Source organism: Pezoporus flaviventris, unplaced genomic scaffold, assembly GCF_033815535.1.
Source record: "Pezoporus flaviventris isolate CSIRO_AGI_PZ_B2104156 unplaced genomic scaffold, CSIRO_AGI_Pfla_v1 ptg000037l, whole genome shotgun sequence".
In the NCBI taxonomy this organism is placed as follows: Eukaryota; Metazoa; Chordata; class Aves; order Psittaciformes; family Psittacidae; genus Pezoporus; species Pezoporus flaviventris.
Genome location: NW_026892585.1, coordinates 24,695,813 through 24,710,346, shown reverse-complemented (window position 1 = coordinate 24,710,346; position 14,534 = coordinate 24,695,813). Strand labels below are relative to the sequence as shown.

Sequence of the window (14,534 nt, the reverse complement as noted above, 5' to 3'; positions counted from 1 at the left end):
TTAATCAGCCTCTGTGCAAGGTAGATAGTACTGCTATGGCTGGGCCAAAAGCAATGAATGCCCATGCAGTAATGCCCTACCATGTACTGCTTATTTCTCCAAACACATTCCAAGGCAATAGAAAAACAAACCAGTATGAATTATATTATCATCTGAGGAAGCACGTAAAAAGAAAAAAGAAAAGATTCTCCTAAGAAAAGAAGGGAATTGGACAAAAAATTCACCTGGGTGGGGAAGGAAGGCAGCAAAGCCTACAAATGAGGGGGGGAAAAATACAACAAACAGGACAACTAAACTAGATTTCAGATTCTCCAAATGTTTTTTAGGAAGGCAAATCTTTTTCAATTCATTTCACAGGATATACATCCATAAGTAGCACACATTACACCTATTACTATGTGAATAATCTAGCAAACTACACAGGAGCATAATGCTCTGAAATGATTTCTGAAGTCTTAGTTGCTGACAACAGAAAAAGGTACTGTAGCACCTTAACTTATAAAATATTCCATTTGTTTCTAGTCCTGCTTTTCCATTTAATTTTAATATATTTTAGTAAAACTTTAAAATACAAGAAAGCTTTAAAAAGTATCTGCCTGAATTTAGTTCTTTTGCCAGATATTTTACTCCAGGCTTCTCTAATTCCTTTTATATGAAGTGGAACCTTAGAAAGCACGCTTTGATATTCAGAACCTAACAGTTCTATTGAAACCTCTTGACAGCCTGCTTCTCAGAAGCAAAAATACATTATCTCACCAAAAGACCTGTTCTCTTTTGCATATAGCTACCTAGCACTGCATGCCATGTTTCTTGTAATTCACAGAACTGCACAACAGAACAGAAGTTATTCTTCTGGTTAAGCATATAGCTATTTATATAACAGTAAGATGCTTTCTATGTACATAAATGAATTTGGGGTTTATGAAAATTCCCTCTGAGGGAGGGAATTCCAGTCTCTTATCAAATAAGTACAGAGAAGCAACATAATATTGCTTCTGAAACAGCAATACCAAGTCTGATACATATGCGATGATGTATATATGCCTGTCTACAGAAAGCTACAGTATATGCCCCATGATTTCAAAACATTTCTAGCAGAAAATTACGTATTTTTGTCAAGTCAATGTATGTCAGACACTTCAGTTCAATACTTACTTCAGGAAAAGAAGGTTCAAGGATCCCGTTTTGTCCACTTTATAAATTACCTCAGAATACATTTTACAACTTCATAATCTGTTAAAGATATAACATCCAGTCTTCTGTATTACAATAAAAATGGTTACTCTCAGCTTGGCAAATACACATTTCTTGTAGCTTTTGAATTAACTACACACTAGGCACCAAGCATCTAAAATATTTCCCATGCTAACTGAAAAGAATGCTGCATACTAATTAAAGACTGACATGCTCTTTGACCCCAACCATCTTTCCTTGAACACAAAACCTCTTGCATTTCCCAAATGTCAAGTCTCACTGCTTTTCCATAGAAGCATACAAGACTTCAAATGCAGCAGATATGCTGAGTTTATAATGTACCAGAGGAGAACGAGAGAAAGACAAGAAATGCTTGTATGTTGATTTTGTAGATACTCAAGTTAAAAGCCAAACACCCTTCATGAACATATCCAGCCTCATTTGCTCCACCTAATGTGCTCCCTATTTTGCTTGCATATTGAAAAAAATTTTCACTGAAACTAACCTTTTATTCATTTTTCTTTGTTTAATCGCTTCACAATTTAATAATTTCATAGTTCAGCTGCTGTTCCAATAAAAGATGGTCTGTAATAGATTTGCTGGCAGTCTGAACTACATATAGGTTCTGTCCAGAATGGCATTTTCCCCAGTCTTGTGCTAGAAACAAATCTGATTTTTATGAGAAAATACAATAGTAATTAATGTATTTTATACATCCATTTCAAGTGTTTTGTGAGGTATCATCCTACCCTGAGCTTCTCAATTCCCTAAATATCTGCCTTCCCCTCAGGTTTGTTCTGAATATATTCACATTTTGTACACACACTAAATGTCACCTTCCAGGAAGACTAACATGTGCTATCATTACACAGTTTCACACAGTGGGTGCATATTTATAATGAAGTAGGTAATTAATACTGTTTTGCTTATCCAGTTCCTAAAGAATTTGTATGTGCCCTGTTCCCTCACACTAGACAAGAAAGGTTTTTGAAGTAGATAAATGGTAAATTTGCATATCGACAAAACACTTCTGACAACTCCGATTATTAATGTGGAGCTTTCTTTCCTCTCTTCAATGCCTGTCCACATGATCATTCACATTGTCACTGATTCAAAGCGGTATCCTCCCACATATTCAGAGTTGACTAGGAGTTAGATTTTAGATTCTTTCAGTTGCAGAGATAACACAGGTCTGCCAAGAATAGCTTTGCTTCTGGATGTCTCTGAAAGGGAGCAGTTTGGTAATACGGTAGAAAACAAGGGGGTTACTTTTCAGATGCTAGGACCACAGAATTTTCTGTGAGGTCAATGCTTTAATTGAACACTGACGTGTGCTCCTGGGTAACTGCAGGCAAGTATCTCATCGCAAAATCTGATGACTTCTTAACCCGTTAGCCTCCCCAGTGATAGGCTTATACTGAGTGTAGTAATCTTCAGTAACCAAAACATCAAAGTAAAATAAAAATCCCAAGCTCAAGTGTTCTAAGCACATGTGCATGCACACTGTAATAGGCATCTGGACAAGCAAACAACAAACGTAACCACACAACTTGAACTGACAAAATTAATTACTACAGAATAATCATTATATAATTCCTCTTGAAATATCAAGCTAGTCTCTGAATTTCAGTGGTGGACAGCAAGTCTCCAAAAATCTGCAACTTTCACACCTGAATCAGATGTTTAAAGGTCCAGGGCCATGTAGGAAGGGACCACATAAATCCTGAGGAAATCAGGCTTTAATTAGGTTACTCATAAGCAGATTTTGTGCACAATGAGAACACACCAACAGACAAGTTTACTGTACAAGAAGTCAATCCAATCTCCTTCACAGTATCTGCCCCTGTACAGACTTGAGAAAAGTACTTCTTTCTTTTCCCTGCTTACAACCTGCATTTATCAGAGTTCTGCCAATTTCACTAGTCTCTCAGCCTACAGGTACTCAATTTTCTGATTTTTTTTTTTTAACTAAAAAAGACCATAAAACTCTATATGCCCTTTTTTGTCTCTAAATTAAAGTTAGTCTTCTATTTGAAAGTGCAAGCAAGTAAAGAAATTTTAGAACATTTTCTGAAGAATAAAATTAGTGAAAGCATATGACAGAAGGAAACTGTCAATAACAATAATCAGAGTAACTACATCTTATTGCTTTGACAAACTTGAAAACACTCACAGTTTATAGAAATTTAGTTCTCCAAGGAGCCCAGAGAATAATATCTACCATGGCAACCAAGCAAGCAGTCTTCTGGCACTTTCCGAATGAGTATTTAGGGGGAGACTAATTCAATACTCCAAATCATGAAAGGGCTCTTGAGATCCATAACCATTTCCCACAAATTACCGTGATTGTACAACTGGATGTTTAGAACAGATTGCACATTATCTATATTGAACTAGAGCATTCACAGCAAATTTATATGAAACAGATTAAGCCCACATGATGTGTCCCACTACTTTCACCCACTCCTTTCAGGGTGTTTACAAAAATGGGTATTTTATTAAATGGATCACTGTGGTTTTGCAGAATGTATTTTTAAGCTTATCTATATTTAGAAGCTACTGTAAGTCTTTGTACTATACAACTTTGAAATTTCTGAAATGTGTAAAAGCATAAAAAGCTTAAAACCCCCAAACAATATAGTATCTAACCAGACAGCAGAAAGACTGCCACATAAGTGAGCATTATAGTCTTTTTCATGCATTTCATGCTATTTTGAATTTACTGTGCATTCCAGTGATGACATACCTCAATAAATAATAATGTCCCTTCCCACTTATATGTATCAAACCACTTTTTCCATCATATGCAGCATCTCATTAGCACCAGACAGGTCAATGAAGACAAGTGTCTCATGAAAATATTTTAGAAGAGTATATAAAATATCTAGCTGCTTCATCAGAATCCGAATTACTACGGAATCTTGCCTCCTAGGATAAAAGTAATCTGGTATTTTTGCTGATTTCCTAGTGCAAACAATCCTACTGTACAACATACATAACAGAGGAAACTTCTAATAAAGCAAGATTTATAGTGCAAACACATTTACAAACAATTACAGACTAAAAGAGAGAGTCTTAGGAAAGCAGAAACATATGTTGTCTCTTCTGACACCACTGCAAGTTCTTCTCCGCAGACTAGCAATGTTAAAAGAAACAGCACTTCACTTGCTGTATCGAGCAACTAGCTTTCACTTGTTTGCAGTAACACCTGGATTGCACAGATTGTTATGGAGCACGTACACCTAAGTATCAGTCTTAGCCAGTCTGGTGAAAGTTACTTAAGGTTAAGGATTGTCAATTCAGTTTTGTATCTGGCAACTGAAATGAATGTAAGGTCAACTTTTCAAAAATTTCTAAAGGCAAGACAATTTGTAGTGAAAGACAGTGGAAATTAGACACTTAATCCACCACCATTTCTAACCCACTTCAGCTTTTGATTACATTATCATACATTATATCTCCAAAATCTCTACCTTCTTCACATCTCAGAATACACTAAGTAGGCAACAGAGAAACAGAAAGTAGTGAGTAATGTTCCTGATATAAGCCTTATGTATGACTCCCACTTATTTGCAGATGAAACATATCTGAATCTTCACTGCTTGAGTACAGATTGTGCTTTACATTGTGTAGAGAGGACCTGTATACCCTGAATAAGAAACAGCATGTAAATCAAGGAATAGTGGTTAGGTTCTAAGCAAAGAAGAAAATATTCATCTTGCCATTAACATGAAATGCAAATAAATACCTATGAATAAATATAAAAATATAAATAATTAGAAATGAAAATAAAAATAAGTTTAGGTAAAGCAACCTCCCCCACTGAATATCATTTAACTTGCCACAGACTGAGATAGGACTTTTGGGGGGAACAACCCCCAAAACTCTATTCCAGTACAGCCTGGAGTAATGAGCCAGAGCACAAGGTACAAAACTGGTTTGACAAGTTCCCTTCAATTCACTACTTCTCAATTTCAGCTGTACTTCACAATCATTATATCATTAACAAACCTTCAGTCTCCATTTTGGTATTGATAATTCATGCTGCATTAAATTTTAGGTCTTTCAAAACACTGGGCATTCTAAGCACCAAACATCACCAAAAAACCCCTCTGGGCTAGATCTCTTCAGAGTGGGAGGCTCTCAAATCTAATGGAGTTGTCTGGTAACTCCAGCTGAAGACTTCCGTGCTTCTCGACGCTCACAAAAAGTAATGAAGTGAAACAGATTTGTACATTTCACCATTTAGACTCAACAGGAAAGCTACAGAGGTTTTAATACCTATATTTTAGAAAACAACTGAGGCTTTCAAAACCGTTACAGCGATGGCTCTCAGAGAAGTATATCTGCTGATTAATAAACCTCCAAAATGAAGCAATCTTTTCTGCATAAAGAGAATTAAGTAGGTTACACTTTCAAGTTAATCTATTTCCATGGAATTAGAAACTGTAATTTAAGAAGTCTGTCCCCAAGGATTTCAGAAGTACTTACATTATTCAGCAAATCGCTTCTCACCAACAGTACTGCCTCAAGACAATTATTTTCCAAATCTACTCTTCAGTTCACAAACAAGCTAGACAAATCTCCAAAATGTGTTAAGAGTTTTAATCTGCACATTCATGAAATAAAACATGTAACTAGAGAGCAAAGAATCATTCGCAAATGAGAAACCTGTCTCAACACCAAATTCCTGTCTCCATGTCATGCTTCCACTCATCCAACCCTCTCTTCCATCAAAAAAACCCCCACCACCATAAACATCACTCTTAAAACAATCTTTCTACTTTGTCCTTTTGACTTCATTATAATTTTCTTCATCTAACTGTTCCTTTGCATGAAATGAACTTCTGCCTTTCAGAAGTCTGACAATTTATTCAGCACCCACTTGCTCCACTCAGATATGGAGAGCTAACTCCCACCGTTTTGTAAAAGAAACGCCATCACTGTTTCCTTGCTAGCATATTTCTCCCCACAGAATCATCATTCTTTCATGTTGCCACACAGGTATGGAAAAGCCCTCTGTTGAGCATCTGTAAAAAGTTTCCTGAAATCACTTCGGCTGTATAAAGAACATTTCATAAAAGCATGATCAGGCATGAAAAAGTCATCACAATCATGTGTTCCTTTAGGGCTAAGAGCTCTTCATTAGATCCCACTTTGATTAGATCTGGTAAAATAACTTACTATTTTTTTTTACCACATCCTCCAGAGCCTAATTTTTGCTATCATTCTAAAATTGTAGCTTAATGTAACAGAAAGTATTACATGAACTTAGCTATAAATATCACTATTTGTCTCCTATAATAGTCACAATGAAAAACTGGAAATGCAACTGTAACATACTTAGAATATAGTGCTGGAAAGTAATATATTTTGTAGGAGTGTCTTCTGTCTTTTGTAGTCTTCTTATGGCTGAGTAAGGATGTATTGAGAGCTGCATTCCGCATTATGAAAGTTTTGTAATTCCAAAGATTTTGACTGAATGTAGAATTTACATTTAGAAAGATGTGCTCTGAAGCCAACCTTGTCATTTAAACACCCTGCGTGTCCTTAGGAACATGGCTGATTGTTGTCTTGGAAACAAAGACTGCTCTCTAGTGTGATCATTTCAAGGGATTCAGTCAATTTGAAGTCAAATTTCCAATTGCTAATTTTATACCTGGTGCAGGTGCAAAAGTTCTTAAGATCAGAACAGAAACTGCTTGCAATGCTCTTCTCAGACAACAGTATGCCTCTGGGGTTTTTTTTGCACTGCCCTTGGTGAACCACATCGTTCTTGTGTAACACTGCAGGAAACTCAATTTTATACTGTCCTTCAGTGTAAGACAGTGATTATGATAATGGAGGAAACAATACAAAAAGTGAAAATAGAAAGACTTTAAGGCATAAACAAAGAAACAAGCAGATAGGAATTACTTTGGTCCTACTGATCTTCCAACTGATTTAAGATATGTATAAAAAAAATAAACCGAGTAACATGCTCAACCACCATATGCTCTATTTTTATGCACTGATTTTCAAAATATGCATTTATGTTTAGACAAAGTATTTGTAAAATTGAGGACTATCAGATAAAAAGACATTTCCATTCATCCATTTCAGTCAAGCCATACTATTTAATAATGCTTAATAAAAGACATTAATAGACACTACCAAGCAAGATCTTTGATAAGGATGATAGATTTCCCTGAAGCTCAAATTCAGCCTTGTGTTAATGGGCCTCATTACTCACCCTTAAGTAAATTATGACATATCTTTGTCCCAGATTTTGTCAAACTAAAAGTGCTTTTATTTTCACACAGGATTCACACTATGGACCAAGTTCTTAGCTGGTGCCTATTCACAAAGATATTCACACTTTAACCTAAGGGAGACTTGTCTTGAGATGCTCGGTATATAGTTAATGGAAGGGTAGGTTCCTTCATAGATTGCTTATAACTCAACGTTAGGTTCCTTTTCTGAATTACCTTCCAGAGGAACCTCTTTTTCTGCTTTTCTTCCAGGAACAGGGGAGACTAGCATATCTAAAGCGAATTCTCCCAGTATGTCTATAAAATTATTTGCACTGACTGTATCAGCTATGATAACACAATGCTACTACTACACAAACACTTCCAGTTGGTTATAGTTTTATGCTGTCAAAATATTTTATCTTACTCACATGCACAGGGCTCTAACTTCCATTCCCTGACTTCAACGATTTAAGGTGTACAGCAACTATGTGTACATGTGGCTATATTGAGCATTAGGATTGTCCTTAGACAGTACAGAAATGTCCTTTAAGTAGCTAGTTTGTCAAGTGTATAAAGGCGTACAAAGTTTATCCAGGAGCATGCATCTTTTCAACACACTAAAAATGTCAAACTCACTGCATTTGTGTAATGATGCTTTTCTTATTTCAATTGAGCCATGTCTGGAAAATAACATTATCTTGCATTGCTTACAGATTCACAATGTTATGGTAATCTTTTTTTTTCAGCTGAGTAGTTAAAAAGCACAATCACAGCGCATTCATTCATCAATCCAGCCTTCCAAAACTGGTTTCCACTCAGCTGTAAAAGAATCACTGTTTTGACCTTCTTAAATCTGCATTCTTTATTCCCAGTTAGTGAAATTAAACCAACCTCTACTCCAATATTCCAGGGTTTAATATATCTAAAAATTTCTCATGACCAGCCTAGCCTTTCTAATCAAGCTGTAGTACTTTTATCTCAAAAAATTCATGATAGTGAAAGTTATTTTACAAAAGGAAGAACAGCTCATGCAGATAAAACTGTATTTCCACAAAAGCATATGCAGTATCAAGGCCATAAGCTATTTTTCCCCAGAGGGAAAAACTTAAAAAATAAATAAATAGTAAATGTGGTATCAAGGAGCTACAGAATGATTCAGTATCACAATTACTATTAAGCGTGTCGCTGACAAGCTGATTCAGAATTACCAAGAAACAGTTATAAAGGACATATGGCTATGTACAGACCCATATGCATGTGCAGATGTGTAAGGATGCGTATACATGCACAGGAGTTAGTGTATTGGGAAAATAAAAATGTACTTCAAACAGAAACAAGAGAATTCACAGTTAATGTACATTTCAGCATGATGATGAATGCAGGAATTGCTCATTATTTTTTCTCCAATGAAGAGAATGAAGTTCCTTGATTTTGGTATCGATGTGAAATGAAAAATCAAACAAAGGAACATCTTCCAAGTGTGCCATGTGCAACTACCTTTCCTGTCACTCCTCCATCTCCCTCAACTTTCAGATGTCAGCATCCAATTTTGTTTGCACCACGCTTTCTTTCCAAACCAGCACATTCTGTTATCACTGAAATTAAGGCCGTCGAGAACTGAGTATTTTGACTGTTATAACCAAAATGTGTGTACAATGAGGGTAAATTAAAGGCAATTTTTTTCTCCCTTAGTTCTTTGTGTCCTAGTAAAATCAATGTAAACAAACTGCCTAGTGGAGCAAGACTGGCATGCACACTTAAACAATTTTTTTTTTTTAGCTCATTTCTTTCCCTGAATTAATTCTATTGTCACTGTGCATAGAGCTGTGGAACACTCATAGTGGCAAAGAAATGGATGTTTTCAAAATACTCACTGTACAGGGACTTGAAAATGCCTAACAACTGATTACAGACCAGGGTGAACTGCAACAGGACAATGAGTACATTTATTAAATCAGGTTGGTGAAAGTCAATGAAGTAAGAAAACAGGTTGCAGCAATTTCTGCCAAATGTTTCTTCATACAGTTAACGGAAACCTGCGGCAGACTGAAACAGTAAAAAGCTTTTCACAGGTTAGTGATTAACATTAGACTGCCAACAGACAGAATTTCCTCCATTTTACTTAGTAAGTCAGTCTACAGAAAATTTTGTTCTTTGTTTCATGGAGAAGGTTTCGTGGAGAAGGTGAGCTGAACTGCTTCTCACTCTGGCAATGAATCATATTAACCCTTCTGTTAACACATCTGATGAGCAATGCTGGATATGAACACGGATCCTGTCTGCATTTCTGTGAAGCAGCATCAGCAAAAGAATTAAATAGCTTATAGACCGGACTTACATATTAGCAGAGTACCAGTACAATCTGCATCACAGTTATGGAGCATTAGGCATACCCTTTATTCCTCAACATTTTCAAGACCAGTTTGATTACAGGATGCAACATCCAAGACATGACTCTAATAAAAAACATGTTCACTTTAGTTAGATGTTTGTCAGGTAGAGAGGATTCAGCTTAATGGTGAATATTCCAGCTCCAAAGCAAAATGTTTCTGGACAGAGTGGAACTGACACTGCTTCTGGTTTGTCTGGACAATGACTTCATAATGCTCTGTCAGCACTTGGTCTCTGGAACCCATGGAGAGGATGTGTCATCTGTGTTCCAGAATATCTGGATGAAACAAACTCCTTGCAAAGACCCCATGCCAACAGTGTGAAGGTATTCTGCCATCTCCCCCAACTCTGAGCGAGTTTTTGAGAGAAGACTGAGGGATGAAAAAAGACTTCATTTTCAAAAAGCTGAATTCAATTTTTCCAGTATGTTAAGAGAACATCTTGTAGAGCTGTCATCTCTTACCTGTTACAGTTACTAAATACAGTAATTTCAACCACTTAACCTGCAACATAAATTAAATCTGGCACACTGTCAAGAAGATGCTGCAGCTATCTGACTGAAGCGTGAAGAGTCAAGCTCTTCCAGCTACCAGTAAAAATCTGCTTCAGAGGGTGGAAAAGGTTCATCATCATCAGACACCTTTTGGTCTTGATCTTAAACTGTGACAGATTAAAGATGCCTCAGCAGATATTCCTCCACCATTTTTTTTGTCCCTCTGGAGAAATATGTACCCTTCTATTTGCAGAAGAGCTGCAGTTTCATCTACAGAAGATTCTACTAGCAGTATCAAAAAAGCTAGCAAAAGCTGAGCTGCAATTCTCTTTTCCAAATGCAATGAAATGCTTATTAGGACGGCATATAAACAGCAGCAGGTTCTCCCTGCTGGGCCAAAAAAACCCCCACCATTTCACAGCATTGAAACATATTCCACTGCAATACAAGTTTTTGTATGTCATCTGCTCTTTTAAAGTGATACTGAGTCAAAATAAAATTCAACTTGTTTTTTGTGGACATTTGATTTTGTTCTTCTTGCAAATCATTATATTACTTTAGAATATACTTGGATATGTATAACATGCTTCCAGTGCTGTAGGAATAATGTAGATGCCCCTTTTCCAAGCGTGCCATCTGTGATTTTTGAGCTGGTTTCAGGTGGGTGCTGGTTAGTTTTGGAAGAGCAGCAGGTGACCTAGAGCGCTGGGAAGCACTTACACAATGTGCTTACACACCTTACGTAACTCTTGCACATTGCGACAGCCAAACCATCTCCCAGATGTTTGACTATCTGACAGCTGTTCACCTCACTCTCTCTCACTATCTGGCTTTTGAGGAGATCATTTAAAAACTGCTAGTGATCCTTCCTCATTCCCTGCGCTCCCTAGATTACAGACACTAATGGCATCACACCAGCTACCAGCAGAAACAGATGAGGTCTCTGTTTTTTGGATATTTTCACATATATCCCCTGCCAGTAAACATAACTTTAGAAAAATCACACTGTGCACACACTACAGCCACTGTTTCACAGCAGGAGAAACCCCTGTTTTTACAAATGTTTCTCCTCAGTCCTCTATAATCCAATCCTTAGCCGAATGGATGGCAAATACCAGCTGAGGCCATTTGCTGATGAGAAAGGGAAAGGAAATTTGTTGTGTGCTACTCATTTATTTAATAAAGCTACAACTTTGGAAAATATCTTGTGAAAAAAAAAACATTTCTATCAATTGCATTGTTCTTCTTGACTGATATCAATGCAAAAGCCAAGACCTTTTGCTCTTAAGAATATTAGGTCTATTTGCCTTTTCTAGGATAGTTACAAAGTACATAATGCCTTTTTTCTTTTTAGACTATGTTTGCTTCTAATTATTTGTGGCTTGCAAGCAACAGCATTTGTAAAATATAGTTTAAATGTAAATGACTTCAACATTTCGGTCAACAAAGATTAAAGATTTTAACCCCTAGCACACTGTTGTAATGGAGCACCCTCATTTTGCACCAGTATTATTATATTGACACTGGCAGAATACAAAAAACATGGGTAATATTCTAAGTGTAATTCAACTAGCATTCTTCTTCAGTGCCAGCTCTAAGAAACACTAACTTGTTCTTGCTGTTGAAGTGGGAACCTTAATTGTAAGATATCCTCTCTTTAACATTACCAAGAAAAATACAACACAGAATTCGAATTTTGAAAGTAGCGTTTAGCAGTAGCATGCCTAGAAACACCCAGAGGATACAAGATAATGTGACCTAAAAAAGATAAGAGGCTTTGGGCATTAAAGCAGACTCAAATGTTTATCTTAGTGCAACAGTTTTGCCCTAAAAGCTCCTCATTATGCTGAAGGGTTGCTGGAAAACATTATGCACACAATGCACGAGGACTGTAACTTTTAAATGCATCTACTCCAAGGAAAGCAGCTGCCTATATTCAACTGAAATTAAAAAAAAAAAACACGTCTGTTGTGACTATAAAGATGTCTTTAAGAAAATAAATAAAGGCATACAGCAGTTACAAAGGAAAAATGTAACCCAACTGTTAGGCAGAAAGGAGGAGCTGCAGAAACCTAGCCATGCATTACAGTTCTAGTGCCACCCAGAATTCCCCTAAGCAAAGTACCCCGCCTTGAAACACAGGGCATCCCAAACAGCAGAAAAGATTAAACCTCTTAGTATTTCTGAGCACTTCTGTCATGAAACAAATGCTTGACACTTTACACATAAATGCCTCTGGTAAGAAAGCCAGCATCACCCATTACAAATGGAGTGTTTACTTTAGATTTATATTTATACTTATATAAACCTATTCCTCATCAATGCAGTATCTCCTTCTTCTATAAAGTTAACTAAATTTGGAAGATGGACTTTTAAGTGTCTCAGTCTCAGGTGCTAGAAATAACCTTAGCTATTTTAAGAAACTAAACAATGTCACTTGCTATGTTGCAGTATAACCACCCGGCATACTTCAAACACACACAGGCCATAAGATCAACCACTGCCAACTCTTGCATAGCTCATCTAATGACAACTACAAACTGACAGCTACCAGACTTCTCAGGTTTTGGCAGATTAAATAATTTTCCATGAGAAAAGGACAGGATACTACACTCAGCGGCTAATATCTCTGCTATAGTGTCAAGGAACAGATTAGGTAAATTGGTTCATGTGCCATTCCTCAGTGGAAGACCAGAAACTACAAGAACCTTGCCAACTTGAATTTTTCCAAATTTGGTAATCAGTTTGGCTTTCACTGTGTTAGCAAAATGGTAACTTGGCCTCCAAGAAAGAAGACTCTGCACCAACTCCCATTATATACATGTATATATACAGAGTTAAAAAAGAAGTCAGCTAAAAGCCATAAAGCACATAATTTGATTATACTAATTTTCTTCAAGCAAATCTGCAAGCATCATTAACAAGCTAGAAACAAATCAGGACATCATGTTTTCCACAAAGCCACTGTTGTAAAACAAAATTATGGAATCTCAAACTCAGTTCCATGACAGTTCAGCCGAATACCTCCTCCAATGTGTAAAAGATAAAGACTTTCCACTAAAACCTGGTTAGAATATATTAAGATATCTGAAAATTATTAACCCATGTTCTTAGCACCAAGAATAACGAGCTGTAGCACTTCTTGACGAAGGACACTGTAGACCCTAAAGCTAAAGATGGTTAAAAGGGAGACAGAACATCACTATGGAATAGAAAATCACTGGAGATTACTAAACACAAAGAAACTGAATCTGGTTTAGAAAAATCAGAGCTAAAAATGACTGGAAAGTAAGAGAGCTTTAGCAGGAAGCACAGTACCTAGTTGCCATGCTTTCCTGCTTTTTCCCAGACATCTGATTGTGGCTGCTATTAGAGGTGGCATACCACCTTTGATAAAAGATTGTTTTGTTCCTGATATACTCTATTTCTAATCTGGACCAACATTCACCTATTTTCACAGATACAAAACTGTGTCTCCTCTATGTAACATCTAATTTAAGCCACTGGGCCACAATTACATTTTTATCAAGAAGGTTAAAAGGTCTCCCACTCTCCTTCCATGCACTAGTAAATACATACCTACACGACAAGGCATCTTTCAGCCCTTTTCTTGACAAGCTAAATAAGACTATTGTAAGACTATAAATTAGACTCAATTTGTCTTATGAGACTCACGTCAGTAAATAATCTCCCCTATATTATGGTAACAAAGGTTACAAACTGCTGGTGCACATAACTCAAGGGATCATTTGTACCTGTATTAAAAAGAACTGCTGATACTGGGACAAAACACTTACAAATGTGCCTCTGGTAGGTACATATTCCTTCCCACACACATCTTTCATGTGTATTAGCCAGAAAACCTATCAGAGCTTAACCACTGCAGACCTGCCATATTCAGTTTCTGCATTGTTGGCATGGTATCAAAGCTCCTGATTTCCTCATCTTTTATATCAGATAAAGAAAGACCAAAACCAAGTTCCTTTGGAAATACAAGTGCTACCAGTCCCTCCTAAGGAAGTTAGCAGGTTGCTCTGATGGAGCATATACATGAAAGGGAGAGAAAACAATTTAAAACTTCTTTCTGACTGATACCCCATGCCTGCTTCTAGCTGACTTAACACAAGGTCATGGTTCTGGTGTATGATCTGGCATGGAGAGAATATAAGACTCAGTATTCCTTCCCCTTTACATGTTCCTTTCTCAAACACTGGACATCCTAC

At 36.7% G+C, this 14,534-nt stretch overlaps 1 protein-coding gene across 2 annotated transcripts in view; it reads right to left on the bottom strand.

Moving 5' to 3' along the window:
• Positions 1-14,534, bottom strand: part of ANO10 (anoctamin 10) — a 118,829-nt gene that overhangs the window by 14,432 nt on the left and 89,863 nt on the right. The gene's annotated exons all lie outside the window — the stretch shown is intronic.